The sequence below is a fragment of the Squalius cephalus genome (genome assembly GCF_949319135.1).
Source record: "Squalius cephalus genome assembly, chromosome: 2".
Taxonomy (NCBI): Eukaryota; Metazoa; Chordata; class Actinopteri; order Cypriniformes; family Leuciscidae; genus Squalius; species Squalius cephalus.
In genome coordinates, this window is record NC_137123.1 from 6,429,072 (window position 1) to 6,439,692 (window position 10,621).

Consider the following 10,621-nt stretch of genomic DNA (forward strand, 5'->3'; position numbering starts at 1 on the left):
ATTCTGGCCCAGTCACAAGAGCTGGCAGTTCGGCATCGAGATGTCATCCTTGCCCACATCCAGAGCCTGGGGTTGAGACTCAACACGAAAAAGAGCGTGTTGGCACCAGCCCAGAGAACCACGTTCCTGGGAGTGGTGTGGGATTCGGTCACGATGCGGGCACAATTGTCTCCTGCACGGATCGAATCCAGCCTGGCCACGATGACCAGGATAAAGGTAGGCCAGGACATCACTGTAAAACATTTTAAGAGAGTGTTAGGGCTCATGGCAGCAGCATCCAACATCATTTCACTCGGTCTCCTGTACATGAGGCCCCTGCAGTGGTGGTTGAAAACCAAGGGGTTCTCCCTGAGGGGAAACCCATTTTGCATGATCAGGGTTACGCGCAGATGCCTTCGTTCCCTATCTATGTGGAAGAAAGCTTGGTTTCTGTCCCAAGGTCCCGTGCTCCTTGGAATCAGAATCAGGGAGCAGACATCCTGTCGAGGCAGGGGCTGAGGCCCAGGGAATGGAGACTACATCCCGAGGTGGTGGAGTCGATATGTCAGAGGTTCGGCCCAGTGGAAGTGGATCTATTCGCGTCTCGAGAGACGACTCACTGTCCACTGTGGTTCTCCCTCACACATCCAGCCCCGCTGGGGTTGGATGCCATGGTACAGACGTGGCCGAGGCTGCATTTCCCCAGATCGCTCTGCTACCGGGAGTTCTAGAGAGGGTTCGTCGCGACGGGATCAGTCTATTATTGGTAGCCTCGTTGTGGCCGGCCCGAGTATGGTTCTCAGACATAATATCACTCCTGGGCGGCCCTCCATGGGAGCTTCCCATCAGGAGGGACCTGCTGACACAGGCAGAGGGCTCAATATTTCACCCTCGGCCCGAACTGTGGAAACTGTGGGTCTGGCCCCTGAGGGGGCACAGTACTGAGAGGCTGGCCTGTCAGCAGGAGTAGTAGAGACCATACTCAGCTCTAGAGCTCCCTCCACAAGGAAATTGTACGGCCTAAAATCGAATGTTTTCACCGTATGGTGCAGAGAGCGTGAGGTGGACCCAGTTAACTGCCCAGTGGCTTCAGTGCTGGAGTTCCTCCAAGATTGCTTCTCGGCTGGTCTTACCCCATCCACTCTCAAGGTGTATGTGGCTGCCATTTTGGCTTTCCATGCTCCTCTGAGTGATGGGCCTCTGGGGAGACAGCAGTTGGTCGTACGTTTCCTCCGTGGGGCTTGGAGGATGAGACCTGCGGCTTGTACCAGGGTTCCCACTTGGGAACTGGCGGTGGTTCTCAACGGGTTGGTTAAGGCCCCCTTCGAACCGCTGGAGTCGGCTGAGGCCAAGAACCTTTCCCTAAAGGTGGCTTTCTTGTTGGCCATTACTTCTCTGAGGAGGGTAGGAGATCTCCAGCTGCTCTCTATATCCAACAGGGGCCTGGAGTTTGGCAACATCCAGGCAACATCAAAGCCATCCTACATCCTAGACCGGGCTATTTTGCCCAAGGTGCCATCTAATGTGGCACAGCCTACGGTTCTGCAGGCTTTTCATCCTCCACCTCACGTGACGGTGGATGAGGAGAGACTTCACCTGCTCTGCCCTGTCAGAGCTCTCAAAATATATATCCAGAGGTCCTCCTCATGGCGGAAGTCAGACCAGTTGTTAGTGTGTTTTGGGTCGTCCAAGAAAGGGCTTCCCGCTTCCAAACAGACCATTAGCAACTAGATTGTCCAAGCTATATCTATGGCCTACCAGGTGCGCAATTTGCCTTTACCTCTGGCCGTGAGGGCTCACTCTACCAGAGGCATGACGTCCTCTAGAGCCCTCCTCTCTGGGGCTCCGATCCAGGAAATCTGCGATGCAGCAGGATGGGCCACCCCTCACACTTTGATTAGATTTTACAGCCTGGACATTCCATCGACACCTGGCACCCTCGTCCTAAGTGTGCCTGTGCACAGCTTCACACTGGGACAGGCAGGGCTTGTTGTGGCATAGTGGGTACTCGTTCCCCCAAAGTGTCATTCGACGCAGTTCGAGTTCCTTCGAAAGGGAACGTCTCGGGTTACGACTGTAACCCTTGTTCCCTGAGAAAGGGAACGAGAACTGCGTCCCTTTGCCATGCCTCCCCCTGCCTGAGAGCGCTTGCTTCATCACAGAAACTATCTCTGTTGTGTGCCGGCGTCCTTTTGTGGCTTCTGCATATGCCGTCACACATTACGTCATGACACAACACCAATCAGGATTGGCTTAGTTTCATTCCTACTTCAGAGGTGCTACGCTGAGGGGCGTTCCCCCAAAGTGTCATTTGATGCAGTTCTCATTCCCTTTCTCAGGGAACAAGGGTTACAGTCGTATCCTGAAATGTTTTCCGTACACTGTAAAATCGAATTAGTTAGGCTTTTAGCTAGATCTAATTTTAAACCGATTGCCTTAAAAAAAAACAAGTGAATTAGGAATAGTATGTTGTACTGACAAATGTTTATTTTTTTTAAAGTTCACTTACACAAGAGTTCTAGTAACTAAAAAAGAACTGAGAGTACTTGATAATTTACTTTAAATAAAATTTAATTGTTACCATTGTATTTTGCATGCTAAATGTTGAAGTCTGTGTGTGACTCAAGCATGATCAATTTGAATTTATTTATTTGAATTTTTTGTGGGAGGGGAGTGTTATTGGTATTATTATTAAAGGAATTAAAATTAATTTCTGGGAAGAAAAAAGAAAAAAAATGAATTGTTTCGGGTCTATTGCAGTTTCGGTTTTAAACTCTTTGCAAATATTTTATTTTTCAAATTTGCACACATTGACTCATATTTGTATGTCATATATGTAGGGGACAGACCGGGGACAGTTGCAACACTTTTTTTCTCTCAGTTACTCAGAGACTATTTGGACTAGACCAACCAAATTTGTATATATTAAACTTGCATCTGTCTGCTTATTACCCATACCATTTAAAGATGATTACATATGACATATCGTTCACAGTATTCATTTAAATGGAAGAAGCTAGATGTTGCAACTGACCCCAACCCAGGGGACAGTTGCAACACACCCATGAGACGGTTGCAACATGTTAAAAATACCTTAAATTTCACTAATTAACTTTAGCTTTTTGTCTCAATGAGCATATATAATTCTGAAAATATTAACTGTTTTAGGCCTACTATAATATTATAGTATTATTTATTTCTATAATAATATTATTGTAGCCTATTATTTATTTATTTAGTGATATTTATCAAATAACAGTTATTGAGTTTTGTTTGTTTATGTGTAGAACATAAGCCTAAATATATACAGTGTGCAGGTGTTACAGATGCTATTCAATTTCTCCATATTTCAGTGCCAGACAGGAAGAATTGAACAATTTGCAATGCAACAAACTTTTATTAAATATGCAATTTATAACTTGTTGCAACTGTCCCCAAACCTATCAGCCATGACAGACATCATATGCCTGCTAGACACACTGACTTTGACACATGCAAACCATGTCACTTAGAAGTCAACAAAACAATAATTCAAACCAAGTAAGTTTTGATTAATTCATACAAAATGTCAGGACAGTATGACAAAATTACATCTCAACTCTAGCTTGTTTCTGATTGGAGAAAAATTACATGTTGCAACCATCCCCTTTTGCAACTGTCCCCGGTCTCCTCTTCGCAAAATTGTAGTTTTTTGCATCACTGATATTAGCTTGTTGCCGGCCATTGAACATTTCTATCGTAAATCATTTGACAAATATTTATATCTAGTTACACCTCACCCCACAATCTTTCAATGCAAAAACTGAAAAGAGACTTGAAAGGGACTTTAGTTGGAATTTGCACTTGTCTTATGTGAACATTAAGCCCCGCCTTCTTTGATTTGATTGGTCATCTCAAACATTTTGACATTGATGAGCAGCGCTGTTAGACAGCATTTTAAAATTTTCTAATTACATTATGGCCATTTCTAATAATTGCGGGGGACTTGTTGGTAATTATAATGGTGGTTATGGCCCTAATTTAAACTACAATAACTGATTGTATTGATGAGATTTTGCATAAAAGTTCAGTTTCTGTGAATTTGAGTTAGGAAGAGTGTGTAGTAGTTGGGTAATCAAGGTAATGAACAGTTCCATGTAAAATAATAAACATTTCATTAATTCATCTTAATTCATTAAATTTTGTCCCTTGGTGCAGTTTTTATGAGTTGTCTATCATTGTTGTACAACACCACACAGTTCTGTAATATGTGCTCTCTTTGTTTACTCTTTCAAACACATGTATGTTGTTACGGTGGCATGGACGAGGGAATGGAAACTGATGACCCATTTGCTAGTTTTGGCATGGGTGGTTTCCTACGCTCCTTTAACACGCGAGGTCCCAGCGAGGCACTGGACAAAAAACAGGATCCTCCCTTCACCCACGACCTGAGGGTCAGTCTAGAAGAAGTGTTCACTGGCTGCACCAAGAAGATGAAGATCTCCCGCAAACGCCTGAATCCCGACAGAAAACGACGCGCACTGAGGACAAGATCCTTACCGTGGAAGTGAAGAAAGGCTGGAAAGAAGGAGCCAAGATTACTTTCCCTAAGGAAGGGGATGAGACGCCATCAAATATCCCCGCAGATGTGGTGATTGTGGTGATGGATAAGCCACATCCACCGGATCGGGCATTATTTATTCTGCAAAAATTACACTCAAAGAGGTAAGATGGGCTCCTATTTTAAAGGGGTCATATAATACCATTTTTGTACAAGTTAATATGATTCTTAAGGGTCTAAATGAAAAGTTTGTAATATACTTTAATTAAAAATTTGCATTAGTATAGTAAGAAAACACTCATTTTACCTGGTCAAAAACAACTCTGTTTTCAGTAAGCCATTTAAGTGCATGTGTCTTTAAATGATAATGAGCTTTGCTCAGCCCGCCCCTCTGTTCTATGGGGCGTTTTGACCACAACACACGTGGAGTGTTGCCTTGACAACAGTTGAGGGTATATTTTGGAGAAAGAATGGCAGCAGGAGTCTCTGAGGACACATCTGTGCAACCAACCGTATCAATTTGAACCAGAGACGGACCCGGAACAAGATGACGGCCCCGAAGAAGTTCGACAATTAAGGCTCGAACAGGACGTTTCTGAATGGTTGGTTAACGTAATGTCACTTTGATCTATCTTTGTTTGTACTCCCTTGTGAAAAAAAAAGTGCACTTAAGTGTACTTTTATAAAGTGTACTTATTACATAAATAATATACTTTAAATATATACACTTAAGTGTGAATTAAATGCCATCTTTTCGGCGCACTTAATGCACATTAAGTGTAATTAATTTCAAATATATCATATATTAAGTTGAAATAAAATGTAATAAGTTGCCATTAAGAGTGATTTTTTGGAACAACTTAATTGGTACTTTATTACAACTTTATATATACTTTCATAATTGCTTCTAGTGTTTTTAAAATATACTTAAAGTGCACTACAAAATGTAATGACACGCAATTAATGTGATTTAAAATATACTTTAATGTCAGTTAACAATACACTTAAGTGTGAATTAAATGCAATGTTTTCGACACACTGAATGCACATTAAGTGCAATTAATTTCAAATATATCACATATTAAGTTGAAATAAAATGCAATAAGTTGCCATTAAGAGTGATTTTTTGGAACAACTTAATTGGTACTTTAATACAACTTTATATCTACTTTCATAATTGCTTCTAATATCTTCAAAATATAGTTAAAGTGCACTACACAATATAATGACACGCAATTAATGTGATTTAAAATATACTTTAATGTCAGTTAACAATACACTTAAGTGTGAATTAAATGCAATGTTACAATCAACAAAACTAAATGTAAAACCCTCTAAATTTACTGACAAAATAATCTCTAAAAGAAGTACATAAAAACCTTTCTGTTGATGCACAATAAAACCCCAAGAAACACTATGCATAAACACAAACAGTTTTGGAAAGAGACCTTTGGGTAATGCTTTACAAAAATATATTAGTTACCTACTTCAGTTAACATGAACTAAGAATGAATAATACTTTAAGCATTTATTAGTCTAAGTAAGATAATATTAGTCTTGGTTATCATGTTGGCTAAAAAATAAACTAATATTAACAAATGAGACCTAATTAAAAGTTACCGAACCTTCTTATTTAGCTCTTAAAGGGATGTTCAGCAGAAGAAAGAAATTCATACAGGTTTGAAACAACATGAGGGTGAGTATATGATGACAGAATTTTCATTTTAAAGTGGAGTATCCCTTTAAACCTTTACCAGCACCAACATTAAACAGGACCAAATGCTTACTCCAGCATTACAGTGAATCTAAGTTTGTCTAAAAAAAAAAAAAAACACTAAAAAAATAAAAAAACATTGAAGAACTCCAAAAGCACAAAAACCAAAATGATTTGTCACCCAATTTTTTAAGTTGTTGGAAAGTGCTGTTTATGTCAATGTCCCAGATGCTCTCCAGAGTATATGTGAATGGAAATGTTTCAAAGATGCAGGAAAGTCAGAAAAAATGCCTTGAGGAAAAAAAAAAAAAAAAACAGAAAATTTGTTTATAATACAGATCCAGTCCATTATTATATTTGGCTCAATTGAATGAAAGAGATAGATATACAGTTGCGCTTCAAAGTTGATATACACCTTGCAGTATCTGCAAAATGTTAACAATTTTATCAATAATAGGGATCACAAAAATGTGCGTTTTATCTTTATTTAGTACTACCCTGATGAAGCAGTTTATTCTGCAAGGTGTATGTAAACTTTTGACTGTTAACTGTTGATGAATGTGTGATGTGATTGATTACCTCAGTCACCAGGGCCACATCGTAGTAGAAAGCTGGGCAAGGTTCCTTCTATTTCCCACAAACACCAGGATTCCACTGACTACGCTATCTTTACTGACACTGGGCTTAAAGTGATTAAAAATAGAGAACCTTTTTATTGCTACTTTACAGGGAATTAAGCATAACTTTATCAATTACACAAATATAGATATATGACCCATGCAAACCCAAGACCAATGCAAATTAAGAAAGGTATTCTTACATTTTAAGCTTGCCCCACATAGCTATCTTCATGAAGGATGTTCCTGTTGCTGTATTTACCACGGTTGACACAGCAATGCTGCAAGCCTTCTTCCTTTGGTTTGTTACCTATAAAATATATGATGATTATAAATGCACAGGTGGGAATTTATTACTTGCACATGCAAAAGATTCAAAGCATTTAAAAGCTATAGGGATAGTTAGTGACTTGAAAGTAGTGTTTTAGCTTGATCAGGATGTGCTGTCATGATAAATCTTGTAACATCACCTCATCAATACAGGTCTGTGATTCCACACCGCTTGCACTGTATCTCCAATAACAAATATGAACTGATCCTGCAAAATGAATGTTTAAATCCAGATAAACACAAAAATATTACATATTCCAAAACAAATAGTAATTGAACAACTCTTTAAATACAAAATGAAATTGAACACAATTACAAGCATTTTTTATAGAGGTGGGTAATATATTAAATATTTATGGTGGTTATAAGATTGATTATTTGTATTAAATGTATATAAACGTCTTCGAGTGTTACAATATTGGATCAGCATTCAGCAAATGTTTAGTAGCTTGTTTAAAATAATTTAAAAAGTCGGTTTAGTTTTAAAAAAAAATCAGCAACCAAATTCCTCGAACACGACCACACACGCCTTCCTCACATTACAATGTAAGACATTATTAGAATGCAATCATATATAAATTATTGAAAACATGATTAATTCACCTCCCGAGTCTATTGAGTTTATAATATATGCGATTAAAATGCACTCAGCAACTGACATGTTACGGTGAAAAAATAATTAACTAAAGAAAGCATCAATATATACTTACTTGACTGATTATTTGCAGCATAACGTCTCATCTGCAAACAAACATCCAAACGTGGTGCTCCTTTTGTTCTCTTGTTTGGCTACCTTCAGTATCATCACGCATCGCAAACGGATCGCAAAACATAGCGCATTTTTCAAACTCTAGTGAAGTAGAGCGTCATAATGACGTAGTATTTCTCGCGCATGCGCATTAAACAAAATATTCATATATCATGCATGGTTAAATGTTATTTCAGCTTTTCTGTTTAAGTTGAAGTTGTTCTAACTCATTGTGTTGTTAAACTCTGTAAGTTTACAAAACTTTACTCATTAACCTAACTAAAAGTCAATCTTTTTTTTCAATGTAGTCTAGTGTGATTAAAATTAAATGTATTTTAACTGAATTTAAATGCAAATTCATTTTGCTTACATTTGTTTAACTTTTGCTCGCAATTAATACAATTTTAAATGTGTGTTTAATTGACTTAGAACAACATAATGATATTGAAAGTATTATGTTCACAGATGTAAAGTAGCTACAACACATTACTATTAGACTCCTCTCATATATTACATTTTATTTTCAAATATTATGTAGAAAGCTGACACTAGTTGAGTTCATAGAGCAAGGGCTGGTGATAAAAATGTCAACAATAAGTTGTACTGGATTATACTGTATAAGCAGATGTATTGGAAAAATACATTTCAACTGCATAATGCACACAGTATATATTATAGACAAAACACATTTAAAATACATTAACAAATTAATTTTGGACAACACACTTGAGTTGGAATTAAAATCAATTATTTTCCATGTTTTCCATTAAAACTGTTATTTTATATATTAGTCAATACATCAAAATAAATTCCCTTTAATAACTTATAACTTTAACTTTAATAAATTTAAAACACTATAAATCATAATTATTTAAAATGTATGTTTAAGTAAAACTTAGTAGACATTGCAAAGTGCATTTTTTAAAACATGCACTTAAGTGTGTTTATAAATATTGTCATGAAAGTGTTCTTTCTTTAAGTTAAGCTTAATTAGACATTATTACAAAGTGCATTTTTAAAAAGTGTACTTAAGTGTGTTAATAAATATTGTGATGAAAGTGTACTTACTTTGAATTAAACTTAATTAGATATTATTACAAAGTGCATTTGTAAAAAGTGCACTTAAGTGTGTTTATAAATATTGTGATGAAAGTGTACTTTCTTTAAGTTAAGCTTAATTAGACATTATTACAAAGTGCATTTTTAAAAATGCACTTAAGTGTGTTTATAAATATTGTGATGAAAGAGTACTTACTTTAAGTTAAACTTAATTAGATATTATTACAAAGTGCATTCGTAAAAAGTGCACTTAAGTGTGTTTATAAATATTATGATAAAAGTGTACTTTCTTTAAGTAAAACTTAATTAGACATTATTACAAAGTGCATTTTTAAAAAGTGTATTTAAGTGTGTTAAGAAATATTGTGATGAAAGTGTACTTACTTTAAATTAGACTTAATTAGATATTATTACAAAGTGCATTTGTAAAAATTGTACTTAAGTGTGTTTATAAATATTGTGATGAAAGTGTACTTTCTTTAAGTTAAGCTTAATTAGACATTATTACAAAGTGCATTTTTTTAAATGCACTTTTTTATCTGACTGTGAAGCGTATTTGAAAAAATTAAGCAAACTTTCCTGTCTTTTTGACATTTTTCCCCTGAGTGAAACGATCGAGGCTAACAGCAATCTCAACTCGTACAACAAGCGCGCAAGTCATGTGTCACAAACATTGAACACTACACATACAGTAATTTTTTTTTTTTTTCATTTAGGCAATTCATTTTAGTGACACAGGAGGTGCCGGATCCAATAAAAAAGGTTCCGGATCCAATTTCGGAGGTGACGGAACATGTTCAGGCTCAAATTAAGCCCTGGTAAAACCTGACTTTTCAAATGAGCGTGAACGTGAACTGCGCGTGCTGCTCATTCCTGCCAGAGTGAGCGCCGCTCTCGTTCACGTTCATTGTATGCAGGGTTCTAAATTAACACCCGCCAACCCGCCAAATGCGGGTTAAAATTCATTTTGGCGGGTGATAAAACTTACTAGCCAGTTTGGCCGGTGATGCATGAGGCATTACATGCAGGGATGTAGTGGAGGCTAAACGCACGTAAACGCCGTTTACGCACCTCCCAAAATTCGGAAATAGCGTTTACCCACCTCCTAAGTGTGTTTATCCACCTCTAAATTGCGTTTATCCACCTCTAAATTTCACGCTTTTCAAGTGCGGAGCAGAACATTGAGCAGAGAGCGCAGCGCGCCGACACACACACACACACACACGGAAGAGAACGGCGCGGAAAAGACACGCTCGTGAAGTTACTAGCTGCGAGAGAATGAAACCTGATCGCCGAACACGGAGGCGAGACGGAACATTTTTGGTTTTATTTTTTTATTTTTTGCAAAATCGTCTGTTAATGTCGGCAGTCATTACACTTGTGGAAACTACAGTGCAACTTATATTGTCTTTCTTCTAATAATTACAGAAACTTTTTTTCTGAGTTTTCTTTAGCCTAAAGTTTGCGAGAAACCATGGAAACGAATGGACACAGAAAACACAAGAAATAAGACAAACGGAGTTGGCTAGTAAAGTATTAAACGAAATGCGGCAGTGGTACTTGGGACAGACTTCTGGGGGCGAGAAGAGGAACGAGGCAGGGGATGAGATCTCGACAGAGAAACTAAGAAAAGA